This window comes from Cheilinus undulatus, linkage group 9, assembly GCF_018320785.1.
Source record: "Cheilinus undulatus linkage group 9, ASM1832078v1, whole genome shotgun sequence".
Classification (NCBI taxonomy): domain Eukaryota; kingdom Metazoa; phylum Chordata; class Actinopteri; order Labriformes; family Labridae; genus Cheilinus; species Cheilinus undulatus.
Window position 1 is genome coordinate 37335511 of NC_054873.1, and position 27536 is coordinate 37363046.

At 38.6% G+C, this 27536-nt stretch overlaps 1 long non-coding RNA gene across 1 annotated transcript; it reads right to left on the reverse strand.

Moving 5' to 3' along the window:
• Positions 1-7237: 7237 nt before the first annotated feature.
• LOC121514440 lies at positions 7238-27028 on the reverse strand. Its single transcript, XR_005992298.1, has 3 exons — positions 26911-27028; positions 20161-20276; positions 7238-7423 (listed from the first exon to the last, which is right to left on the reverse strand). It is a non-coding gene; the product is annotated as an uncharacterized LOC121514440 (long non-coding RNA).
• Positions 27029-27536: the final 508 nt, after the last annotated feature.

Sequence of the window (27536 nt, forward strand, 5' to 3'; positions counted from 1 at the left end):
AACATTTGTGTTGACAAATCTACAATAAGTAAAACATTAAACAAGAATGGAGTTCATGGGAGGACACCACAGAGGAAGCCACTGCTGTCAAAAAAAAAAACATTGCTGCACATCTGAAGTTTGCAAAAGAGCACCTGGATGTTCCACAGCACTACTGGCAAAATATTCTGTCCATAGATTAAACCAAAATTGAGTTGTTTGGAAGGAACACACAACGCTATGTGTGGAGAAAAAAAGGCACAGCACACCAACATCAAAACCTCATCCCAACTGTGAAATATGGTGGAGGGGCCATCATGGTTTGGGGCTGCTTTGCTGCCTCAGGGCCTGGACGGATTGCTGTCATTGATGGAAAACTTAATTCCCAAGTTTATCAAGGCATTTTGCGGGAAAATTTCAGACCATCTGTCCACCAACTGAAGCTCGACAGAGGATGGGTGATGCAACAGGACAACGACCCAAAGCACAGAAGTAAATCAACAACAGAATGGCTTCAACGGAAGAAAATACATCTTCTGGAGTGGCCCAGTCAGAGTCCTGACCTAAACCTGATTGAGATGCTGTGGCATGACGTCAAGATAGCGATTCACACCAGACATCCCAAGAATATTGCTGCACTGAAACAGTTTTGTGAAGAGGAATGGTCCAAAATTCCTCCTGACTGTTGTGCAGGTCTGATCTGCAACTACAGGAACGTTTGGTTGAGGTTATTGCTGCCAAAGGAGGGTCAACCAGTTATTAAATCCAAAGGTTCACATACTTTTTCCACCTGCACTGTGAATGTTTACATGTTTTGTTCAATAAATACATGAAAAGATATCATTTTTTTGTGTGGTATTAGTTTAAGCAGACTGTGTTTGTCTGTTGTTGTGACTTAGATGAAGATCACAACACATTTTATCACCAATTTATGCAGAAATCCCAAAGGGTTCACATACTTTTTCTTCCAACTGTACTACAGCCTGCACTCCCTTATACTATGGTAGTTCTACATCCTACTAAATTCTATGCTTTCTTAAGGTAGCATGTTTGGTGAAAGGCCTAATTCTGTATTTCCTCTTGTTCCTAAATGCTCCTCTACCTCATGCCTAAATGCCTTAAGCTGCCCCCTTTTCCTGACTGAACAACCCTTTAACAAACTTAAGAGAATCCTGTAAAAGTCTGTTCTAACAGGTTCCTTCTGCTTCCTCCTCAAATGTTTTGCCCCTCTGATTGTAATAACTTATTTTTTGGCTCTTCTTGCAGAATAGAAGAGTTATTGTTGTTCACTATCAGTGGAGCCAATTATTAAATTAAATTCTTGCCTGTCCAGGGTGGTAGTGAAACATATTTTTCACCAAGAAAATGTTCAGTCCAGTTCATTGCTTTCCTTGAAATAAACAAGTGTTGTCAAGTTCTGATGAAACTGCTACTGTAGCTGCTCTTCACTAGTCACCATAGTTTACATGTTTGTAGGACCACTAAATCATGCCTGTAGCTTCTACCTCGTTCTCATCAAATAATGCAACATTGTCCAGTCTTTCTTTGACATAGGGACAAGTGTTTCTGCTTAAAGCTTTGCAAGATGATGATGGCAGACATGGAATCTGACCAATCAATCTGCTTTGATAGGTTACAAGGTTAACTTTTCAAAGCAGATGGATACGCCCGTTTCCGTGTTTCTCACTGGTGAATCCATCTTGCAAAGCTCACGTGTGAACCATTTGGGTAGAAAGTGACAGGAGGGGCAATACTTTCGGGAACGGCAGAGTCATCAAGCAGCAACAAGAGGCCAGTGCAATTATGGCGGAGGAGCATAGATGCGCCAGTTTTATCAGAACTTGATGACATTTCTTCGTTAAAAGAAGAACAAAGAACAGCAGTGAGTTGTTTTTTTTTTTTCAAAAATGACAAAAGTCGTGTACTGACATGTCTACAGTCACCATGGTTCGCGTTATGCAGTTCTCTGTGGAGTTTACTCCTTCAAGAGGAGCATACCTCGGTAGCGGCTATGTCACATGTTTTGTTGCTCTCGGCCCGTAAAGATGTGAAAGACATAACGTTCATCCAATCATCCTCCAAGTTTTTTTCAAAGGCTCTGCCCTTTCCCAAATCCTGTCTATGAGTGGTTTTCCAGATGGATGTGTGAAGTAAATCCATCTGGCATGTCAGATTATTAAAAGGTGACATGTTCTTCACATTTACTCACTTAGCATTTTAGGCTAACTTGGAGAAATAACCCCACTGCACTGTTCATCCACACAACCATTTGTGTCTCAGCCATTTTTGTTGTGTTTTTGCATACTCACTCTGCGAACTACTGGTCTGGTATGTACACTACAGATCATTTTTGTGGATCCATATACAAAGGGCATGTTATCAAACTATGTTGACTGAACAGATTTTTTTTTAACTAAAATAGACTAATCTTCTGTGGATCATCTCCATGTAAACACTGCCTGAACCCGAATGGGTTGTTACGGCTGAAAGCATTGCTAGAGTACCTTGACTGAATAAGCCTGTATATCATTCATATGATGTTTAATTCATGAAATTAGAGATGATTCATAATGTGGTGTTAAAATGGTGAAAATGACATTTCAGGCCCATTGAGTCTTATAGGCACAGACTTGCCAGGTAAATAAAATCATTGTGAATTTGTGTACATTTTCTCTAACTCCACAGACAGGAGGAGTAGAGAGGGAAACAGAGAGAGCAATGAGAGAGGAGGAGAGAAAAGAATGAATATTGTTAGTAGATAAATGAAGGAGCATTCATTGAATCCATCAGTCAGTCAGAGAGACAACAGGCTGCTGTCTCAGTCCTCTTCATACAAATAATCATCATTTACATTCTAATTAAAAATCATCATTACGTTGATCATTTACATCCTAATGAAATACATTTGCATGGTAATCACAGCAGCATGCTATTGTGACAGGAAGCATTCTGCCTTTTCACACACAAATAAAGAGACAAACGGACAGAGTGGACAGGCTGAGCAATAAAGGAAAACTTCAATGAACCACACGCAGCAGATGGGAATCAGTTCAATGTCAAATTCACACTGACATCTTTATTTCAAGCTTTTTTTTTCTCCACAGAGACCACTGTACAAACAGATCATAATAAATAAAGTCTGAATGTGATGAGAGCTGCTGTCCTGCTGCTGCTGATTACAATTAAATGAAGGACCTGAAGGTTGGAGCCACAATGGAAGCTTGTCAAATTTAAATAGAGTATTATTTCATCAATGGGGGAATCCCATCAAAGCAATTATTCACCAGTTTCCTCCCACTTAGCTCCTCGCAGAGATAAGGCATTTGACAAAAAAAGATAAATCACACACACTTGAGTACTGAGTAGGCTATATGAAAAGTGTGATGCCAAGCTTTAAGATCAGTTTAAGATTTAATTTGTACATCACTCTACCTAGAATCAAAACACATGTGACAAATAAATAAATAAAGCCAATCAAGATGATGATGAGATTTATTTATGATATAATGCCATTGCCTCACCAGATGCACAGCTGAAATGTGTCCTGCACATACTTTCAGCCAAGTGAACATTCTTATTGAATGTGAAAGGAAATAAAGAGAGGAAATAGTGGAAAATCATGTATTTTTTTTAACTTGTAAAACATCTCACCTCAGTTGAGGTGGTTAGGACATCTGATCAGTTTGCCTCCTTGGTACCACCCATCCAGCCACATCCAACAGAGAGGGGACCTTAGGGGAGACCCAGAACTTACTTGAGAAATATTTATCCCACCTGGCCTGGAAATACCTTATGATCCCCAAGAAAGATTTGAAAAATGTTGCTGAGGAGAGGGATGTTTGGATCAACTTGGCATTGTAATCGTAGGAGTGGAAGATGATGGATGGATGGATGGATGGATGGATGGATGGATGGATGGATGGATGGATAGATGGATGGATGGATGGATGGATGGTATTTAAACACTGCCATTGACCATATCCTGTCCCTTTAGCATTTGTTTTCTATTTACCTCTAAATTTTGTTGATACCCATGTCATTCTGCACTGTTTCCCTTGTCTTCTTTGACATTCTGTCTGCAGTCTGCAATGCTGCTAGTACTAATCTGACCCTTCAGAATACATTTTTTTAACACAGCCACGTATAAAGCACAGGTATGGTTTTCCCATTGAGATATTCTTAAGAGTATGAAGGCACCTAAAAGACCCTGCACCCCAAGGCTTTGTTTCCTGGAGGGTCCTTCATTTTTCCATCAAACATTTTCCTGTTTTTGATATATATATATATATATATATATATATGACATTTGATATATTACAGAACTGGATCCAGCTGGAGTCAGTTATCTCTAAATCAGACAGTTGATGGTTTGAATCTCACATCCTGCAGCCTACATTCTTAAATGTCCTTGTGCAAACCTGAAACAGTGTTTAACAGTGGGCAATGCAATCATATGTTGCTGGGCGCTCGTGGTATCAGAGCATGTGGATGAAAGTCATAGTCTTTCCACCCTTGGTACTCCCAGTTTTGATAAACTCATGTGAGGCCTGGACGCTGACTGATGGATGACTCTGGATTGACTCTGTTGTAACTCTGTTGGCCTTGGGGACAGTGGAGGGCACCATGGAGGGGTCAGCTGTAAGGATACCTGGAGAGATGGAGCATGGGCCTGGTGTAGGGCCATTGCATTGGCCAGAAAAAAGCTAGTGCTAGTCCCATTTCTGGACAAAAGATAAAATAGTAAAGGTTAACTGAGAGGGTTTTTTTTAACTTTTTGCTTTTTTTTCTAAGAGATTGAGAAAAACATGTTGAAATGGCTGAGACTTTGGTCCATTGCTGTCTTTAAAGACAAAAGGGGGGGTTGAAAACCTTTAATGATTAGTTTGGGTGTTTGTGTTGATGTGCTACACAAAGCAGTCTATTATAACCAAAAGGTCAGAGGTATAAACTAGTATTTCTCGTAGATGTACTTCGATTGGATTTTTTCCACCTGAAAGGTTGTGTCATTTTAAAGTTTGTTGGAATAAGATCACATTTTAATCACGACATAACTTTCCACTAACTAATTAATGAAGTGGTAACTAAAAGGCCATTCAGTGTGAACATCAGCCAAAGTTTGGGTGTCTTGCTCTCACTCCTGAGCGCAGCCTTGTAAAGGTCTTTGCTCTCACTATTAGAAGATTTTCTTCTGGACAATGGAAGGGTTAGGCTGCTCTGCACATCAAATGTGGAGGTCAAACTGATCCACGTACTAAATAGAGAGGCTGGCCTGGGCCACACATCACACAGCGAGGCTGCACCGGGCCACACACTGGACACCTCTAATCTGAGCCTGGCTCTCCCATTGGGACAGCGAGCTCAGACAGACAACACACAGTCGGGCAGACTTACATCACCTCTGGCAGCTCGAGTGCGCCTTCTCTTCATGGCTTTTCTCCTTTTCTTACTTTCTTACTGTGGACAATCTCCTTACGCCACAATAGCATGGAGGATCCCTTTAGGCCACAATACTGTGCTGCTGCTGCACGGACAATCCCGTCGAGCTACAAAGCACAACATTCTCTGCTGCTCAGCTTCAATTAGCTGTGCTCTGATACATCTCAATACAGCCCCAATATGGCTTCAGTAAAATTTGAATATGGCTGAAAACATCTCAATTCAACCTCACTGCTTCTCAATGAAGCTTCAATACTCATTCCCTGCACCTTAATACGGCTCAGTTCATCTCAATACAGCTGCAGCACATCTAAATACGTCCTCAGAGCCGCTCTGTGAGACCATTCAGCGGCTCAGATTCTCTACCTGAAGCCCTCAGCGTGCAGGCCTCCGTTTGTTGCCGCTGTGGAAGAATGACAGAATGGAGCGAATTCCAGTCGGGATGTTCAGTCAAGAGTTCAGCTTGACTCATAACGACGGGAGCTTAACGCTGACTTAACAAACTGAATGGTTGTCAGCACTGGTAACTGAAGTATGTTGGCTGTCCGAAGAATGACTAAGACCAGCTTGGATCAACATTTACCCAAAATAACGTGTGCCAGTGTTTACTGTCCTCTCCTGAGCTCTGAATAGAAGAATAAACACTTTAACTTGGCTTGTAGGTACAGGGTTGAGTTCAGTTTAAGCAAATGTGCTCATGTTTTAGTAACGGAGGATGAGAAATTGTAGATTTAAATCATTTACATGTAAAATGTCATACGTGTCATAATAATCACACAGGGTAAATCCTGGGCAGGCTGACTCATGAAAAGCTAGAAAAACTGTTCACACATGAGCATGAACACGTTATCTCAAAGAGAAATGAGAGCAATGGCACAACCAAGCCTTCACATCTAACAGCAGATAAATTACTTCTGTTTAATAAAGAGTTGGACAGAAATGATGTCTTAGTTATTTAGACAAGATATTATCATACTGCCTACAAAAGCCCAAAAGTGATTTTGTCCTTAGATATCAATGAGTTACCCCACATAACATATGAATATTGCCACATTTGATTGTGTTTTCTATATATTTATTGTTCCCGAGAATTTTTAAGTGTTTCTACAACCATAACAGTTTCTAAATCTGTGCATTGCCATCTTGTATTTAATTCAGTCCCCGGGTTTAACCTTTCATAGAACACTTAATGAAATACTTTGAAATTCAAAACTTACACCCTAGAATAATGTTGGTGGACATCTAAAGACTTTTTTTTACACATGACGTATGTTTTGTCATTATTATGGTGAAAATCAAGGTCACAAAATGACCATATGTGGTTTACTTGCCTATTTATGGTTAAAAAAAATCCAAATGGTGTATGCATATTAAAATGTTAATTATGGAAAAATAAGGCCAACTTTAGTCAAATGAGTATTTTCTTAGACATTCAAAGTTTATTCAAATACAGAATATTTATCTTTAACACATAATTATTTTAGGTGCATGATGAAATTCGAACAAAGGAATCAATGCTGTCTTTAGATTCTAAACTCTTTTGGAGGCCAGACATGACTAGCTTCACAACACTGTATAAGTAATGATGCCACCAATTTAATCCCATCATTCCAACAGGAATCCTAAAAATAAATTTAAAAATGGTGATAATTAGGTGAATTTTAGCAGTGATGACACTCGCATGAAAATAAAAATGTATTTATGCTATTTAAGTATAATAATGTTATGCTGTTGTAAAACTGACTAAAATCATGACACAATGAACGGCACAAAAAGGGATTCAGGCGCAGACCAGTAGGGATGTTCAAAAAGGCAGGTCGTTTAATACAGTCCAATTCTGGAACACAAAAAGCCAGAGCTCAAATACCAAACAAATCCAGAGGAGTAGGCTAAAGGCAGAGTCAAAAAACACAAACAGGTCATACACTGAGATACTAGCATGAGAAATAAAGGCTGGATCGAGGTCAGACGAGGGAGAATGCTATAAACTGGCAACATGGAGCAGGATCTGAAAAACAGAGACAAGGGTAAGTAAAACTACAAAATAAAACAGGAAATAACCATGAACAGAAAGAAAATAAACACATAACCTTAGGAGGCTTAAATAATGAAGTCAAATCATGTGTGTTACACTATTTACACCACTTAATTTTCCTTATAATCCTATCAGAAAACCTTAAAATCAACTAATATTGATTTATTAAACAGATTTTAGCAAAATAAGATTGAATCAAAACATCTAACTACTGTTGTCCTATATTATAATGAGTGATTAGAAAATACCCTCAGTATTTTGGCTAGATGAAATGGCCATATGTCTTATCATCATTGTTGGGCACATTACTTTAAAAAAGTAATTTGTTATAGTTACTAGTTACTTCTACCAAAAAGTAACTGAGTTAGTAACTAAATTACTCCACTATAAAAGTAACTAGTTACCAAGGAAAGTAACTATTGCGTAACTTATTTTTAGTTTAAATATGTCTAAGAATTTGGACTTTTTTCTAAGCAGGTTTCACAAGCCAGTTGCATAGAGCAGGGGTTCTTAACATCGGGGTCGGGACCCAATTTGGGGTCGCGAGACACTAAGAGGGGGTCTCCAGATGCCTTAAAAAACTAAGAACGTTTTTTAAATGACACTGTTGCCACTTCCATCAATTTTTATTACTTTTCCCCACCAATTTGATCAAATTTAACATATTTTTGCAACTTAACCCATTTTTTGTCAACTTTAAACCCATTCCACCACTAAATTTCTGCCTGTTTTTGCCATTTCTAAACCAAATCTTGCAACTCTTTGCCTATTGCCGGCTCTGTTGACACATTATTGCCACTATTAACCCCTTTTACCACTTTTCAAGCCACATTTCCCAATTTGTTATACCCATTTATGCCAGTTTCTGAATTTTTCTGCCTCAGCTTACCCTTTTGTTGCCAGTTTATATCAATTTTCATCCCATTTCACAAAATTCCCACCTATTTTTTCCACTTTAATGCATTTTCAGCTACTTTTGAATTCACTTTTACCACTAAATAAGCCCATTTCTGCCTTTTTTTGGGGGGGGGGGGGGGGGTTATTTTGCCACATTTATCTAATTTTTGGCATTTCTAACCATTTCTGCTGCTTTTAAAATCCAATTCTACACTTTTCCCACCATGTCTTGCCATTATGTACCAATTTTAGCTATCTTTATTGTATTTGAATTCTGTTTTTCGACAAAAGGATTTACATTTTCAAGAGGACTACTTACTACACAAACGAATTAAAATTTGTTTCTTTGGTTAGAGTGGTTATTATTCAGGTTAAATATAAAATACCGCAGCTTAACTTTACAATGGACCATGACTTTGCTGGCCCACAGTTTGGCTGGACCCCAGAAATCTCTCCCATTTTTCACCCTAATGGGCGGCCTTGTCTCCACATGACTATTCTCTGAATATGCATGGCTGTGTTCAACCACCTTCAGGTACAGTTGGGGTCCCCAGTCTCTGCCACCTTTATTTTGGGGGTCGTAGGCTGAAAAGGTTGAGAACTCCTGGCATAGAGTAGAGTTGCATAGACAGGTACTTATACAGAACTTTTCCATTCAGTTCAGTCTGTGTCACAAGTTTTTGTGAAGCTGGAGCAGAAAAATCCAGCTTTAGCTGCTTGGACAGCGTGGCTCCATGTCCTTCTTTGTTAGCGGAGTTCACATTAGCCACACTGCTATCATCATCAACAGAGTCAACAACGGTGTTTTTGTCCACTAGTTTTGTAGAAGCGTGTGCCGTTGAGAGATGCTTCATTAGATTAGAGTTGCTTACAACGGACGTGGACAAACACTTAGCTCCGGGACATAATGTACACTCATACATACACTTTACCTCAAGGCAAATAAAGTAGTGTCTGTATTTCCACTTTGAAAACATCAACTTTCCCTCCGGGGCCCGTTCCTCGTACGTAGTTCAAATAATCAGAGCTAATGTCCTTTTAGCCTGATTCAATTAACGTGATGATTGAAGGCTGGCTAAGTCCATTCCTCCACAGCTGAATCGCGCTAAATCAGTGTCGTTAATTGGAACCAGACATGAGTGATCAGGATACTTGCGCGTGTCCGTTCTTCAGAAAAAGGGAGAAGTGTAGATCACAGAAATCAGTCATAATTCATGGCGAATAATAATGAAAGCATGACATTTTTCACACAAACAGAGCAGCAAACAATCATGGAGGAGTTTGAAAATTACAAAAACACTGTAACTGTGAAATCCAACACCTCGGCTGCAGCGAAGGCAAGACATGCAGCTTGGCAAAGGATTGTGGTCAAGTTAAATGCTCAAGGAAGGAATATGTAGGCCTTGTTATGCATTGCTGTATAAGGCTATAGCCTAGGCTATTAATTTAAATGTGTGTTTGCCGTAACCCTGTAGCCTAATGACCTAGATTAATTACTTTCAATCATAATGAACCTTGTGTATTTTCTAAAGGTAGCTGTTAGTAAGCTTACTAATTTGAGACAATGTTTTATATAGTTTATAGGTCCAGCTGTTTTCATATTTATATATTGTGCACTTTTTCTCCTCTTATCACTTCATATAGAACAAACCCGAATGTCAAGCAAACTTGGGAACAAGTTAAAATAAAATACAAGAACATTATTCAGTGTGGTAAAGGACTATCATTTGTTCCATGGTGTTAAATTAGAAATGTTCCTTGTATATGCCACACTGCCACTCGCAAAAACCACAATCCTACACAAAGTTTGAGTGACAGTAAGTTCACGGCTGCGCTGGGTTAACCTTGCCAAGCAGATGGATACGCCCATTTCCTTGTTTTTCACTGATGTGTGAAACAAATCCATCTGTCGTGTCAGGTTAGCACTGGGTAGTATTGGCGATGTATGGCCCTATCAGCTGTTGCAAATAAATAATGCCTTGGAAAACTGAAACAGTAACGCTCATACAAAAAATCATTAGAAAATGATAAAGGATCTTGGCGATCTCGGATCAGTCTTTCCCTGTGAAATGCGGCACGGATTGACTTGGTCTCTCAGGAAAGGAGCTTCCTCCCTTTTTCCTTTTGGGGTTTGTGTCTTAAGATCCAGCTTCTTGTAATAAACCTGCCCTGGAGCAGGTTTAAGTTTATTGATCTGTTGCTATAGTGATTTAGTTTAACCTGTTTCGAGGCACTGAACAAGCCTGACATGACATCAGGTTATCCTGAAATTATCCAGCTAACTGAGTTAGCCAGGTACGAGGAACGGGGCCCAGACTCGCCATTGCTGCAGCTTACCTCTGATAGTTTGGGTGTGTGCGTGTGTGGTTTGTGTATAAAGTCAACACTGCCTCTGATTGGCTAACCATGAAGGCTTACTCTACTTTAGCCAATCATCATCACATATACGGTTGTCTCATCTCTCCCTCCTCCCTCACCAAAGAAAAACATAAACAGTTTTGCAGCTCCTGTGGCTGAGAGCCAAGTCGGATGACAAGAGCTTCGATGAGTAGCTCTAGTTTATAACATTTAATTCTCGGTAAAAGTAACGGCGTTGTAACAATGGAAATAGTAATTAGTTAGATTACCTGTTACTGAAAAAAATAACACCATTAGGAATGCTGTTTATTTTAACGCTGTTATTCCCATTACTGCTTATCATAGATACGATTTTACACCCCTAAGCTGGCAAAAGATCAAATGTTGTTCCTCCATTTTCACATTACCATCACAGTAAATGCTAGAAATCTCATACAAACCAAACCTATCACCACATTTAGCACTGCTATTAACCTATATCATGTGTGGGTTTTATCAACTTATCATGATGCCACTGGTGTGGGACCAAAGAAGATGCAAAACTACATTTCACAAGTTCTGGAGGTAATAGAAAGTTTGAGACACTCTGCTGATAGGTCAGGGACTGTGATGTCCCTTTTCTGTGACACTGACTGATCTCCACTGATTGGCTGAGCAAAATCCCTCTAGTTCTACTGTATGGAAGAGAGTTGAGGTGAGGCTATGAGGGCGGTCAGCCATGTTTTTATAAAGGTTTAGCTTTATTGTATTAAAGTAGGAAATTTGGGCTTTTTTTAAATAAAATATGCATCAAGAAATCACATGCTACATATTTTAAGATATCAGACTATTTTTAACTAAAAACTGGGAGCAAATCTATTAATTTCATTTTTAGCTCTTTGTTTCTTTATAGCAATGATAAACTATTCCATGTTCAAATGAGAAACCTACTTGGTTTTCTTTTTTAATAAACAAAGTGTTATCAAATATACATATATAAAAAATAACGTCTCATTTATTTTGGACCAAATCAGTTTAGGTTATAAGTTTGAGCTTGAGAGTTAGCATCAAATCACCACTAAAAAGGTAAAAGAAAATATATACAGTAATATAATGTAATAGTGTATTTTTGAAAGTTGGTCCTATAGCTTAATTACAGATGGTTACAAATACACATCCAAACATTAGCACATATGTAGAACCAAACACCTCCAGGACTTCATAAACAGCAGTTTAATTGCTCTTATTCACAGTAATTTTCACCTGAATAAGCAAATAAAACAGTCCACTTTATATAGAGTGCACACATGCACTTACACACTGTCTGATCAGCCACGTTTTCACCGCCAGCTTCATTACGGTGATGGAGACTTCATTAATAAAATGGAGTGGATTCATCCAGGAAGAGAGGAGGCACAGTAAAGATTAAAAATCACCAATCCTTGGAAAATTTTGGAGCTGCAGGGTGTTACACATCCAAAAAGAGTAAAAAATATATAAATGAAAGGAAAATAGACTGGTGGCACAAAAAGAAGGTGAATCAGCAAAGCTGGATTGTAAGGGGGAATAATGTTACTGAGCTCAATATTCAGTAAAATTCAGTAATATTTAGTATACAGAGAGATACTGGTTAGGACCCATCTCAAAAAAGGTGATACACTGCATTTAAAATTTTGATGGATTTCCATACGAATTGCACTACAGATGTAGCTAAAACAGTTTTATCCAAAGCCATCCAGTTTGTAATCTAATTTTGCCAACCATTCAGCAGACAGATCCTTGTGCCCACAATCTTTTAGGCTTTTCCTTTTGTCACTTGACATGACAAGAATGTTCGTCTATGTCAAGCCATCAGGTTTCAGCAGCTAATAACTCTGCCAGAGAGGAAAAGAAGAAAAAGTTGATATTATTGATGATGTAGTTGCTGAGTGTTGTGTGTTTATCCTGTTATGAATATAAAATAAGCATTAAATACGTATGTTGATGATGCTTAGCAAAAATAAGATGTGGCCTTTGTTAGTCAACCTGGTCACCATGGGACATGTCCGCTGCCTTTGTGGCCTCTTTACCTTCAGTCTTTATTCACTTAACTGCCTTTCACTTCTCTCTCCCCTAGTTCTCCTTTACTCACTGCTACCAATAAATCCTGGAACACTCTGCAAGTTAACTCTGTACATTTTTGTTCTGATTTCCCCCTTTTAACCAAAGTCAGCAACGGCTTAATTCTTAAGATTGTCTTGACAGATTACCCTGTGGTGTGAGGTATTTTAAAAGTTTAATTTTCCTCTTTTCTCTGCTCTAAGAGTGATCAGAGCTGCTCTGAGTTGAGATCGTAAATATTAATCCTGTTCAGTGTATACAGTCAGATATCCTGTTGTGTGGGGGGAACACTGAGGACAGCCTGGGAGGTACAAACAGGATTGCTTGTGAGACAGATCAATAGCCAATTAGGATGTAAGCTAACCAAAGGAGGAAGCACAACAAACACAGCCATGGCAACGATAGTAAACATGAGGCATAAAGTTAGATGGGTGTCAGAAATGGAGAAGCAACTTGATGATTTGTGCTGACAACTTTAATGTTTGTAACAGCTAGCCACGTTAAGCTTGTTTCATCCTTAAATCAGGTTTGAGATTTTTTTTTATTAAGTGATGAAAAACATATCATGAGAAGTGAGGGAAATTGAGATTGGGGTTTTGAGAGTGGAGACGTTGGTTAGGCTATTGGGGAACAGGATCTGTTAAGGCAATGGTTCCCAATGGTTCAGTGCACTCTTGGAGTCATTTTGGTAGCCATTCCTATTCCAGGTTTTCTCCATTTGTGGATAATGGCTCTCATCATGATTCGCTGGGGTCCCAAAGCCTTAGAAGTAGCTTTCTAACCCTGATAGATGTCAGTGACTTAGTTTTCACATCTGCTCTCAGTCTCTTTAGATCACAGCATGATATGTGGAGATATTTTAGTCTACTTTACTTTGTCAGACAGATTCTTTTTAAGGGATTTCTTAATTCATTAAGTGTAGCAGCTAGTACAGATGAACTCAGCTTTCCAAAAAAAAATGTGGTTGATATGAGAAAATTCATGATTTAACAAGTGGGGTGGATTACTTTTCATATAGGGCCAGGTAGGTTTGGATGGCTCTTTCCCCTTAATAATCATTTAAAAAATGATTTTGTATTTACTCTGGTTACCTGTGTCTAATTTCTACAAATCATTTAATGATCTGAAACATTTTTGTGTGACAAATATAAAAAAAAACTCATCAAGAAAGGAAAAAAATCTTTTCACATCACTGTAAGCTTGTCTTGCAAACCAAAGTAACTCTTGGAATTGACAAACAGATTTACACACAATATTATCTAAATTCGAAAAGCGTTTGTCCTTTCAGCATCATTAAAGCAACACTGCATTCATTAGAAAGTATACTGATGCTAAATGAGCAGGTCATTGAGAGTTGAAGGATCAATTACTGCGCTTAGGTTCAGTAGAAGCTGAAGAGGAGCTCTAAAAAGCCGCACTGATGTGAAGAGAGGCCGGTCACAGATTAGGTACTTGTACTCACAGAATTCTTTGACAGCCTAAGAGGCTTTGGCTGTAAGGAGGCCAAACAATAAACAACTGCAGAGAGCATAGAGCAGACCAATACCACTGTTGTTCTGACTGTGACTAACCTTAACTGGCTAAAGTGAGAGAGGGAGGTCCAGTAAGAGGCTTTCTCTGAATACAAGGCCTAGGTACAATAGACAGCTAGACGCAGAGACGTGATGAAGACGTCCAGCCCACCCTGAATACTTAAAAGACTAACCTCTGACAAAGGGCTTCAGCTGATCAAGTGTCTTCAAAAGGCCTCCTCACATTGGACCTGTGTAACCTGAAGACCTTGTGTGTTTGGTGATAATTACTGAGGTCGATCCTGGTCTCAGTCCTCTAAGAACCAACTATTTCTACTACAGAAAAAAATGATTATTGATTACCTTTCATTTTGGGAATTAATACAAAACATCACAATGGTTATATAAAAAGGAAATTTTAAAAAGCTATTCTTGTATCTGCCTATGGACAGGATAGTTTGAATCCACTATTGAGGGTTCTTAATCTAAAGGGTAATTCTGACATTTTTAGACCAGTGACATATGATGATTTAAAATACTGTGGGAAAAGTCTTGGGAGCATTCCATCCAAACCATGGTTTTGCTCTGACCACCTTTATTCTGGATTCACACAGCTGGATCATGGGATTGCAAGTTCACAAAGTAAACAACATACAAACAACATGCCTTTTTGTTTGTGTGTAGTTGATCTGCTGTTCACTTTACTCCTGCTTTGAAGTAATGTTGACTTTCCTCCAGTTTCCACATACAGCCAATGCTAGAGCATTTCCACAGCTGGCACTCCAGACCGGCAGCAGCGTGTGCCAGGACCGACACTTCGCTCCGCTTCGTATAAGCTGCAGGTCTATTTTCAGTGCTGGATGATGCCAAACTGTGTCAATCCCCAACAATCAGAAAGCTCCAGAAGAGGAAGTCACATGTGTAGAAAATCCAGTTCTTTCAAAATACACCACAATGCACAGACTCAATCATAAATCATCACTATATCAACATTACGCATCATCCTACAGCGAGGGCAAAGGGTCACCAGGAGGTCAGTGGGTCACAGAGCTACAACGGCATTATTGACAAGGAAAAATTAACTTTTGGGGATATTTAGCCAAGGAATTTTGCATAAAACTACAGATCCTTTAAAGGGATACTTCAACATTTTGGCAAATTCACTTATTGCCATAATTCCTACAATCTTAGTAAAAGGTCCGTTTCCTTTAGTTGTTGGTGCAAGCTGTTTCTAGATCTGGGGGGACTGTTAAACCAGCTGCACCGCTAACGCTATGTTAGCAGACGGAATTTTTGCTTTCCCTCATCAAACTCATCAAATACACAATCCAACAACTCCAAAACGCTCTTGTGGACAAGTTGTGACCTCCATATTCACCACGCTATGAAATAATAACGTGTAATTATGTAACATTACGACACATGAAGCAAATACTTGGAACTATTTCTTGAGTGAACCACTGGGCGGAGTGACACAGTGCAGCAGCCATGTCTGGAGTGTAGTTCCGGCCTTGCATTTAACTTTAAAACATCTCCGTTTCGTAATGTTCCATGATTATTTCATAGTGTGGTGAATGTGCAGGTCACAACTTGTCCACAAGAGCGTTTTGGAGTTGTTGGATTGTGTATTTGATGAGTTTGATGAGGGAAAGCAAAAATTCCGTCTGCTAACATAGCGTTAGCTGTGCAGCTGGTTTAACAGTCCCCCCAGATCTAGAAACAGCTTGCACCGACAACTAAAGAAAACAAACCTATTACTAAGACTATAGGAATTATTAACCTTGCAAAGCAGATGGATCCTTGTTTCTCACTGGTGAATCAATCTTGCAAAACTCTCATCTGAACCGTTTGGGCCCGGTTAGAAAGTGACGGGACCAATCAGCTACGAGGGGCAGTACTTTAAGGCACAGCAGAGTTGTGACGTAAACAAGCAGCAGCAAGAGCTGGTGCAGTTATGGAGGAAGAGATTAGTGTGGATGCTGTTTCAGCGCCAGTTTTATCAGAACTTGACAACATTTCTTCATTTAAAGAAGAACAAAGAACAGCAGTGAGTTGTTTTGTTTTCAAAAACAACAAAAGTCGAGTACTTACTTGTCTATAGTCACCATGTTTTGCGTTATTCCTCAGTAGCTGTGCACACTCAGCTTGCTAGCGGTTATGTCACATGCTTTGTTGCTCTGATTGGCCTGTAGAGATGTGACAGACAGAACATTCACCCATAGGGTTGCCACCCACCTTTTAAAATACAGAATCATCCTTTATTTGACAATTAATTTTTGCATCCTGTATTTGACGTAAATTGTCCTGTATTTCCATAAATGTCCCATACATGTCTGTCACACAGTCTTTAAAACCGTATAATGAACAAAATAAAACACATGTGGTCCTGCCACGAGTTGCCTGGTTACAGACGCTGCTGCGCACTGCACCCGCGCATTTAAAAATGTCTACTCCCAAAACTCGCTCTAAGTTTGACTAAATGCTTTTTTCGTGGTGGGCGTCCTTTATTTTCATTTCTGAAAGGTGGCAACCCTATTCACCCAATCACACGCTGAGGATTTTTCAAAGCCTGTGCCTTTTCTCAAACATTTCCTATTGAAGCTTTCCCAGATAGATGTGTGCAACAAATCCATCTGGCATGTCAGGTTAAGGAATTATGGCAATGGGCGAATTTGCCAAAATGTTTAAGTATCCCTTTAAGTAAACATTAACCTTTTAACTTCCTAATGTACACTCACCCAGTGGCGGAAGCAATAATATCATGGACTTATACCAGAAAGGATGATCAATTAAGCCCCAAAGGTAAAATAGTCCGTTGTTGACAGAGTATTCCTGTGTGAACTCGCAGTTCTCCCGTGATCTCTTCCTGCTGATCAGGGCTGTGCGCTGCAGCGCAGTGCTCTAGGCTCACTTCCAGTGGGCAGGGTCACTTGCCTTCGGTCGAACCAAACCCACTGCGCTTTTGTTGCACAGTGCAGTCATCCCATGTGGAAATTGCAGGTTAGTGATAGGAAAAATGATCAGCAGTCTCTGGTGTTTTATTTTGAAATTAACCACACGTACTCCTGTTTGTGCCATTCCCATCCCTTGGTGACCAAAAAATAAGAAACAAAAATCATACAGTGTGTTTAATTGTAGTGCTAGCAGCCCACTTCCAGCCAGATCTTATTGTAAGTTCCTTCTTTCCTGGTGAGTTGGTCTTGAGAGTCCCTAAACGTCAGGGACAGTCTGCACTTGGCGACTTTAAACTCCTCCACCACTGATGAAAGGGGAAGCTGGAGCTGGCCTGACCTTATGCAGAGCCCCAAGGATGTAAAGCTCGGGGGTACTACCAACCATTTTCAAAGGTGCTTTTTGAACTTCCTCTCCATCCCTACAACCGATGTTATGGGACCTTCGTACACAGTAAGAAGCCACATAAGTCTTTGGAGCAGGCCATATTGGTAAATCCAGCACTTATATTTCCCAGGCAGGCCAGACTTATCGACCTTCTTCAACAATTGTTCAACTTGTTTTCCAGTGTTGGGGATGTTGTTTATGTTTGACAGGGAATTGTCATACCACTTGCCGAGGCATTTAATTGTTTTTCCCTGGATGTTTGGGATCTCTTCTCCTTGGACTAGTAGCTTGAACTTTCCAGTTGTTTTGGCCTTTTGGATCACCAGGCATCTTGACTTCTTGGGCTTGAAGATCATCTTTGCCCATGTGGCCATACGATGCGGTTCTGCCAGGACCTATCTTGCCTGCACATGTGTTGGTGTTGTCATGGTAAGATCACCCATGAATGCCCTGACTACCTGCTGTTGACTTCCTGCAGCAGTTTTGGTCCTCTTGGCTTTGTACTTGCTGCAGAGATGATCAGGTTCATTCCCATGACAAACAAGATGGGAGAGATGGTGCACCCTGTTACAATCCCCCTCTCCAATGGCTGCCACTTTGTGGTGAATGTTGCTGTTTGGAATCGTAGTTTGATGTCTCCCAAGTAACTGCTGATTATGCCTTGGATGTGGTTTGGGATATGGTAATAGACCAAAGCAAATTGTAACATAATACAAAAATATACAAAAATGCATAAAAAGACATTCAGTGTCGGAGTAACTGGTGTGGATTTAATCTTTAAATACCCCGTAAAGTCACCCAATTTCTGGGCTCACTAGAAAAGCCTCTGTAAGAGCTACAGGCATGGATAGCGTCATTAGAATGGCACAATGGCAGGCTGCAAGAGGGAGAAAAGTAAGTGGTTGTGATTTATAGCTCAAATGTTATTTCACTTTTATGACCTCTGTCTTCTTGTCGTATGCAACATCAGTCTCAAAGGGTTCAAGCAAGTCTGCAGCCACATATTTTTTATTCTTTTTTATTCCATGGGATGTCCGAGCTCCTCACTTTATCTCTAAGGCTGAGCCCAGCCACCCTCATGAGGAATCTCATTTCAGCTACTCATGTTTTTGGTTATTACCCAGAGTTCATGATCATAGGTAAGGGCTGGAACAAAGATCGGCCTGTAAATTGAAAATTTGGGTAGAGTAGAGTCGAGTCGAGTCGAGCCAAGTCCAGCTGGCACATATAAAAACACACTATTATACACTCACTTACACTCACAGAGCGAGTCTCACAGACAGAGTTTATCATCATTTAGCCGGTGAGTACAGTTGTTTTCCTGCAGACCTCTGGGGAACCAACTGACACACAAAGAGCCCAAGAGGCTCCACCATGTTTCAGCCTGCCAAACACACAGAGACAGAGACACACAGGTAAACAACCTGGTGTAGGGTGTAGAGGTGTATCTGCCTCAGGGAATAGACATGGTTCTTGACAGACACCCCCACCCTGGGATCTCTATAGCAACAGGCATGTCATAACAGTTCCCTCCAGTGGCGTCTGCAGGCTTCACACATACAAAGGTGCATGTGCTTAGGATCATCATTAAATTTATTCGATAAGGTGAGTTGGTTTGATAAGAAAATACAATTTAAAGTATGTTAGATTTCATCCTTGGGACAACAGCGAGGTTAAGTTGTAAAAATGTGAAACAAATATACTGTATCTATACTTGCCAAATGACAGTAAAGTTAAAATGTTCTCTGTTTGCTCTATTCACATATGAAACATTCTGAAAATAGAACAAATACTCAACTAGACCTTTAAAAGTCATCCATACTCTACATACTATGCTCTCAGTAGTAACAATTTTTAATTTTTCATTAGTTTTTGTGTTTATTTCATTGTCACATTTTGTTTTCAGTTTCAGTTTACTTTTAGTTGTTTTCCTGCTGGTTTGCCTGTTAAAGACTGAAAATAAGGACATTTGGCCGCAAATTTTATTTTATTTTATTAAGTTCTTTAAGCTCACAATAGAGCTTTAATGAGGATTTTTTTGTTAATAAAACATTTTTATCTTAGTTTCTGTAAACTGGAATGATATTTAAAGTTTAGTTTGAGTTATTTTGTTAGTTATAGTTAACCCCTAGGGCTCCATGCTCAGCGTGATTTCATCATCCACTATTTTTATCACGATAGCATGAAAACAAAACCACATTTTGCAAAGTGTGATTTGTAAGCTTTCTTTCCAGTTTTGTTTGATGTCAATAGGCCAAGTAAAACCAGAAATATGATACTGTGAATCTGATATAAAAATAATTTTTACACATAGGGGACAGTGGACTGTACTGTTCTGGCATGGTATTTCCTTGGGGGGGGGGGTCCTATATCTAATACAGTAAGTCAAAATTAAAAATATATATAGTTTTCATTTCATAAAATTGAGGTAGTGCAGAAATAAACTATTCCAAACATGAGCATGGTATACATTTTCCTCACCATAACTTCTCCCCATCAGATTCATGTTGGTCTTCATGTACGTACCGTTCTTATGAACTATTGACCTCATATGGGCCATCCTGCAGCCCGATTCCTTAGGTGGGGCCTTCTTGAGGTCCTGGGCTTTTGCCATCACGGCCCCCGACTCTGTAATGACCTACCTGAGGAGAAAAGCTGTGCAGAATCAGTGACAGCTTTTAAATCATTTCTTCATACTCACTTTTATAGACTTGCTTTTTTCATCTTCTTATTCTTCCTTTTTATTTGTTTTTGTGTCTTTTGACTTTTTTATTTATTCGAGTTTTTGTTGTTCTACTGGCTTTTTCTCCATCTAATATTTTTAGCCTCACTGTTATTTTACAGCTTAACATTTCATTGATTGTTTTTGTCTTATTGTTTTTTATCATTGATAACCGATGTTTATCTTTTCTGTCTCATTTCACCCTCTCTGTCCCCTTTTATTTGTATCTCCTATTGTTTTTATTTTCCTATTGCCTCAGTCTTCCTATATCTTTGGTCCTTCTGGTCTTCATTTATGTGATACAGGGTTTTGTGATACTTGGCACTCCAAGATCTTACAGTTTTTGGATTATTTGTGTGATTGGGAGTGGTTTTAAGGATTTTCTTTAAAAATGTTCTTTTTTGTTATTGGTTGGATTATTAAGTAAGTGAACAGAGCAATCTTTATGTAATAAGAAGATTTCTGGTTGACTGGAGGTTAATTGTCCAGAAGCATTTACATGGATTATTCATGGACACTGGTGCTTAATTCCAGTCACTTCTCCAGCTTTGATTTGTAGCCTGAATGTTATAAATGACCATCACATGGATGAAAACATAGTTTGCTCAGATATATGTCATTTATAAATCTGTTGGTAAAACAGGAAGCTAAGCAATGTCAGCCACTTAATAAAATCCTAAATACTTATGAGTTACAACTGAATAACCTTTGATTTGCTGAGTCAGAGAGAAAATACCACAGTAGATGTGATAATTCTTTCTTTGTTTTGAGCCTGTCGTGGATGAAGGGGGTCTGATGCTTTGGCCCTTCACTTCTCTTCATACCGAGCCCTCACCAGTCATGGTGTTTAGAGTGGTTTACACAGAAACAATGCAAACAATGCAAACATGCAGCATGCAGCGTGCAGCCAGTGAAGCAGCAGTTATCTCTGACTGCAGTCTGTGGAGTAAATCAGTGTAGACACAAACACACACTCCGGCTCTACATGGAAGTGGAGTGTTAAGTGATTTCCACAAGTGATTATGCCGAGCCACTGAGCAGAGTGTGAGGAAATAAAGCGAGTGTAAACAGTGTCTTTGTGTTGACCACTCCTGCACATTTACACAGCCGGCTGGACACACAGCTCAGATCCTGGTTGTAATTGTAGAGTGTGTGATTTATCCAACAAATGATGACAAGACACACAGACATACGTGTAAGGAGGGACTGAAACAGGAAGAAACAGTTGTTCTCTGGCCTGCACTTCAATCCACAGCAGCATACAAAAGTCATTACATTTACCTCTACATTTACATAGGGGTCTAAGATATACATTAATTAATAATGTTGTTTAGTCATGGTGGTCAGAGTGTATTTTGTTGGTCTTGATTTAAACCTTTTAAAGGACATTTAGAAAGAAATAATGCAGTGCTCATGGGCTCCCTTTTCACACACTTTGAGCTGAAAGTTTTTAAGCCTCATCAGTTTTAAAATTTGCATTATTTTTATGAACAACTTGACAGCATATGATAAGAAACATTTCAGAAAACTGCCATGATTATTTTTGGCTATTTGCCTTTATTAAAAATGGTACTGAAGAGGGAGGGGGAACATGTTAAAGATGGAATAATAGCATGCATCTCAGGGCTGATGCCGAGAGTCACACATGCTGGCCAAAGTGTAGAAGACGGTAGCCTCAGAACACGGGACACTTGCAAATTGAAAACCATGTTGTTGTTTTTTTTTTTATGATACATATATTATATACAGTGCTTAACAAATTTATTAGACCACCACCCAAAGTAAGGTTTATGCCACAGCTGCCCTAAATTAACAGCATTGGTAATTACCAAAATCATTTTTTATGTTTCTGTAATGGTTAATACACCAATATGTAGAAGCTCTTTAACCCAAATGATATTTTTAATGCTAAAATTTAATTATTATTGTTATCCGTGAATTTTCCAATTTACTGATTTACAAAAAAAACTGAAAAAAATAGCAAAGCACATTATTATTTCATGATTAATATGTCAAATTATAGTTATTAATTATATATTATAATAATGCATCTCCCTGATTTCATCTCATGTCATCTGATGGCTTCATAACCAAAGTTAGGTAAAATGTTTGCATCAGCTGTAGCAGAAGCTAGCATTCGGTGCATCAGAGACTTATTTTTCACTCCGTAAAGTTCAAAATCAATCAAACTAGATATAAAATCAAGGGTTTGATGTCCAGTTTTTTGTTTACTATGTATACATTCCACCTGCTCCAGCTCTTTTTCCATCTGCAGCATCTTAAAAGCCTTAGCATTTGCTTTTGCTCCTGATGGAGAATCAAGATTTTCCTGAGACCACAACACTGCTTGCAGTGTGGGGATCTTGGTAATAATAGAAAACAAATGTGTGTATTTAAATCATTCTTTGAGCTGTTGAACCCTGCTGATTTTTGCAGTGATACTCCAGTGGAGATTAAAGTGGCCTCTGATCCAAACCAGCTGCTTACACATAACAGAGCATAATTTTTCACTTGAATGGGGAATTTTATGGTAATTCTCTCATTTTTGTGATACAAGACACTGGGATCATTTTCCATATACCTACCAAAGCAGGAATGGTGGGCTATTCAGTCCATTACTTGGTTAATCAAATTCATGCCATTCCTCCAGCAGTATTATAGACTTATGAGAGAAATGTTAATAATGCAATGCACATTGTGCAGAATCAATGACATTTTTTTTTTTTTCATTTCTTCATACTAATTTAGACTTGCTTTTATTTTATGTCATCTTATTTTCTGTTGGTGTCATTTTACTTTTTTGTCCACTCAGTTTTTTTATTGCCTTTATAGTTTTTTTTCTCAATTTAATGCCTAATTTGTCTTTACTGACAGAATATCTCTGATTTCTCGTATGTTGTTTTTTTAGGTAGAACTGTGAATATAAAGACCCACCTTTCTTATACTTGTGTTGCCAGACACCTGGATTAACAGACCATTTTCCCTGTAAACCTGCCTAAAGCAGGAAAGCTGGGATATACAATGAATTCCTTAGCTTTTCCAATCCATGTCATTCATGCATTTATAGTGTAGACTTATATGAGAAATTTTAGCTTTATAATGAATTTTAAGTCCTTGTGAAAAAAGTAATACTTTAGACTTCTCACTTTAGCACTAACGAAACATTAGTTAGTAATTAACATACCAGATTTAAAGCATTATTTATTCATATGTACTTAATTCTATCAGATTGCAAAGCTTAGTTTATCATCCACAGAACAAAATGGATTAATTTATGTATTTTGTTTTATCTTTTTTAAGTGTGAATGTTTTATGGTGCATTCATAACACCCTAGTCTTCATGTACCCCCTTTTCATCTGCTTCACTGCAGCATCAATAAAGCATTTACATCTGCATTTATCACTGAAATATAAATTACATAACAGTGCTGACCATGAGTGGCAGCAATACACAGTTTCAGGAATCAAACACATTTTAACCTGTTCAATTCACCAAAAACAATAAGTAAACTAGAAAGCACTCGGAGAGCGCAGACCTCGGCCATCAGCCCTATCTCCCAATAGTACAGAATCCTTTAAAAAATTCCTGGATCCAGACAGTGATCCGGATCACTCCCCAAATATAACCAGTTCTTCCTTATGCCATTTCTGACATTTCCTGAAAATTTCATCAAAATCCGTTTACAACTTTTTGAGTTATGTTGCTAACAAACGAACTAACAAATAAACTTACAAACCCACTCGATCACAAAACCTCCTTGGCGGAGGTATAAAACATCAACATGAGGAGTTTCTACAGACATTTTAAACTCAACAGTTCTCTCTTGGGATTTAATAAACATTCAGGGTCACAAAGTTTTGCAGTTTATTTTCAGTCTGCAGATTATTCCAAGCATAAGAGCAGAAAACCTGAAAGCCTTCTTTCCTGATTCCTTTAAGACTTTGGGAAAAATGAATTTCACGTCAAACAAACACAGGTTCCATCATTCAGCATTAAAAATTATGAGAGATATAATTTATTTTTTGATTTAGAATGGTTTGCTAATGCTCGCTGGTTTGTAGTTTTTGTAAATTGATTACAAAAAAAGGTTATGAAATTAAAAAACCTAATATTGCAAAATTTAAATGGCAAATTTATGATTTGTTTTCATGTATAGAATAACAATTTTAAAATAATGTTGAGGACATAAAAAGAGAGATTTTTTATGTGACATTGAAACCAAAAGCGTTCTTTACAACAAACATCTAAGAAACACAGTAAGTATGAGAAAGAGAAAAAGGGGACAATCTCTGACAGACAGATAAAGTCGTCTTTTCCCTGACAGCTCGGCTCTTTTCACCTCCTCTCTGCTCCTGTAGAGATGGAGGAGCAGCAGCTGACAGGTCTGCTGTCCTCTGACTCTCATCATTATGACAGCACATGTAGAAGAAGAGCAACTAATGACTGAAGACCAACGTTTGCCCTCTGTCATCAGGTCATATCTGACAAGCAGCTGCTGTCAAAGCTTTTACACTGTTGAAATGGCTGAAGTGAGGCCTCGGTCGGTCCTCACAGACGCTCAGCAACCGCCTGATAAGTGATGGAATCACTAGGGGTGAAAAAATGTAAAATTTAAAGACTTCTGTAGTTGTTCTTCCAGATTAGAGCTTAGAGAATGTTTTGCGCCTGCTCTCATTGGAGAAACTTGCTGTTTAAATCTTAAATGCTTGATATGATCAACTACAAGAGAATCTATCCCCAAACTTTTTAACTGCTAAATCATCTCTCTGGCTTTATCAGTGCTAAAATGATACATGATTCTCATGCCTAGTTTACATGGATGGACCTCAACAGACCAAGATAAATAAATTAGATGGCTATTATGACCAAACATTTCAGTTTAATCTGATGCTTTAAAAACTCATCTCTTTCCTTCCCTGCTAAAAATAATGTAGAACATGTTTTCAAAGAATGTTAAAAGATTATTCTTTTTTATTTCACAGTAAAATAGTCTAATCTATGAACACACTACCCAAATAAAGATGTGTGCTCTCTCTGGCTCACCCTGATCATAAACAGACAATAGTGAGGGCAGGATTGAGGGGGGTAGTGGGGTGGCAGATTAAGCATAGAGGACAGGGCAGGGAGCAGGGGCCCGGGGCCTATTGGGGGCCTGTGAGCCAACACAGATTACTCACGCTTAACCTGGACTGAAGCAGCTTAGCACCGAGCAGGACACACTGCTCTCTATTCTATTCTGCTCCATTCACTGATCCACCCTCCCTGAGCACAGCCCCCTCCATCCAACACCCCCACATTTTTTTTCTTATGAGTTGCAGAGCTTTTTGATGACGGGTTCTTTCTTCACAAGACTTATGCCATAATTTAAATAAAAATAAAGTATATAGATTTGGGAAAAAAAAGTATTTTGTCCCAGACAATATTAATGCAATAAACATTTCATTCTAGTAAAAACAACTAAATGAAAAAGTTTATCTTTCTAAAAATCTGTGAAATGATTTTAGGAACATTGTCTAAGCTGAATATAAACCAGGGTATTTTTCTGAAATTTAGTTAACACATTTTAATTCAGATTAGAATTATGATAAGGAATTACAATTAATCTCTCCTTTGTCACTTTTTCAAATTCCATTAATTTACCTTAAAACTTTTTTTTGTTATTAATTTTAACTAGGATAACTAGCTAACTGACTTCTTGTTTGTACAAAGGCCTGCTTTTATGTTGAAAGAAAGAAAACAAAGTTTGGTTAGATTAAAAATTATGATGTGAACTTAACAGAAAAAGGAACTTGTTATTGACTGAAAAGGAAAATAAGGGAACAGTAAAAATTTAAATATTTGTTCTGGAAATGGCTTTTGACTAGTCCCGTTAGCTTTCTGTGGGGTGAAATGAGACATTAAGGAGTAGTGGTGGATATTTTTAATCACTGTAGCCTCAGGGGGACGCTGCAGTGGATTAATTAAACTGTACTGAAGACACAGTAAAGCATGCAAATATCAGCTAAAAGAAAATAATGCACCTTATTGCATGATGATCAATGCATTAATGCTGACAGCTCTAATATCTTATTTGACTCAATAAAATTCCATTCACCTAACAAGTCCAGAGAAAAATGTATTAAAAATATATATATTTAAAAAATACAGGGTCTGTAACGTTTATAATATGTAGATATATCCATAAACAGGACAAGCAAATTGTCCTTTTTTAATGTCTTAAATTGTATGTGCTTTCTCAGTTTGAGTATCTCATTTCAGAGCACAGAACACATGAAATGTGTTACTCCTATTGACATGCATGCCTTATTATATTCTAAATCTTAGAAAAAGGTGTTTATTTTACCACATGAGACATATTGAATGTTGCTGTAAGTAATTGTAGATAGATATTACTGACTAGAGTTTATGCGGACACACTTTCTTAGATTTGAGTTTTTGCAGCGCGGCAGCCTTTACATAATCCTTGACTTCTCTGAGAACACCTCACTCAGGACAATACCATTTAAGCTGCATTAACAAAATTAATGTCAGCTGAAAAGAAAAGCTGGCTTACCATGGGTTCGGTTTGATAAAGATTTAAAAATAAAAATATTAGATTATTTACTTTTCCCTTACATTACTGCCCAAAATCCTATACAAATGATGATGACTTCACAGATCCAGCCCTGCACCGGACCTCATCAGCCACATTCACTGCTCTCCTGATTATCCATTCCCTTCACCTGCCCAGACTGGCTCAGCTGATCCAAATCAACTCATCAAGCTCCACAGTATATCAACCCTGGTTCACCATCCACTCATGGCCCGATTGTTGTTCAGCCTCTGTGGTACACAACCAAAGGCCTTTTACCAATTACTGTAACCATTCAGTACCTAGAAGTTTTGCTGTGTTTATTTTTTTGCCTGAAATTAATCCTGCTGTCTTTGTGCCCCAGGGTTCCCGTCCTGCCTTGCCTGCCCTGTTTGGACCTGCTGAAGCTCTCTTCAATCATCAGCTACCCTACAATAAATCAACGTCAACTCACACTACTCTGCTTCTGTGTTCTGCATTTGGATCCAGCCTCACTAGCCACAACAGAAGATGTGATTTAAGACATTTTAAGTCCATTCTAGCAGTCGTATAATGCTGCGGTCCATTTACCTCGTAGAACGGAAGTCAGAACTGGGAATGACATCACA